Genomic DNA, 1346 nt, shown 5'->3' with positions numbered 1-1346 from the left:
TGTTCCTATGGAAGGTATAATTTGTAATCTTCGAAACATATGTTGGAAATAAAAGAATTCATAAACAGGAGTTACACCACAGTCATTTTGTGATCTTTGCTACCCTGGTATCTATTAACCAATTTATTTTGTCCAAGTTAATTATTAACTTAGAGAAAATAAATACATATAATGAAATATATATATATGTATGTAAACACACACACATGTAAATTGTTGGATCAGGTGATGAAAGTCACAGAGAGGGTCATAGCCCAACTAATTAAGGAGAGAGTTTAGACAGGATGCAGTTTGTGTGTATATATGTATATATATATATACATACACACACACACACACACACGAAGGTGTATGGCCTAATGGTTAGGCTGTTGCACTCATGATCGGCAGAACATGGGTTCAGTTCTCTGACTAGGTGGTGTGTTGTGTTCTTGAGCAAAACACTTCATTTCACATTGCTCCAGTACCCCCCTTCAATCATAGGGGAATGTTGGCCTGCTCACCAAGCCAGCAGGGTGGTGTCATTTGAAGGCTAAAACAATGCAAAAGTGCATTGTAACCAGCGATGTGTAACAACATCTGATAGACTGGTTAGTCATGTAATCATGTGTGATATATATATATATATAAGTAGCTTGCTTACCAACCACATGGTTCTGGGTTCAGTCTCACTGCATGGCACCTTGGACAAGTGTTTTCTACTATATCCTTGGGCTGACCAAAGCCTTGAGTGGATTTGGTAGATGGAAACTGAAAGAAGCCCGTCGTATATATATATATATGTATGTGTCTGTGTTTGTCTCCCATCAACATCATTTGACAACCAGTCCTGGCATCGATTGTGGTTAAAATATCAATTTCCAGAAGAAATTTGTGTTCCTTGATATGGTGGAGAAGATAAAAGTTTAGAGCTGTACATCAAAATTCAAGGAAATTGGAAATGTTGAAAAAATCCCTCTTATTAGAAATGAACAAGTTTTTATATATTACTCTAGGCACAGGTGTGGCTGTGTGGTAAGAAGATTGCTTCCCAACCACATGGTTAAGGATTCAGTCCCACTGCATGGCACCTGGGACAAGTGTCTTCTACTATAGCCTCGGGCCGATCAAAGCCTTGTGAGTGGATTTGGTAGACTGAAACAGAAAGAAGCCTTGGTCGGATTTGAACCCAGGAAATATGAAGAACTACAAGAAATGTCACAAGCCAATAAATACTGCCAAAATAAGTGTAAAAGCAACTGAAAAAAACACAGAAAATGTAAAAGTTAAAAGGAAGAATATTTGTATAGAATACTTCATTTTTATTTTTTAATTTCATTTTTAATTTTTCTTTTCTCTTCTGGTGC

Source organism: Octopus bimaculoides, chromosome 25 (assembly GCF_001194135.2).
Source record: "Octopus bimaculoides isolate UCB-OBI-ISO-001 chromosome 25, ASM119413v2, whole genome shotgun sequence".
NCBI classification, from domain to species: domain Eukaryota; kingdom Metazoa; phylum Mollusca; class Cephalopoda; order Octopoda; family Octopodidae; genus Octopus; species Octopus bimaculoides.
This window is presented reverse-complemented; position numbering follows the sequence as displayed.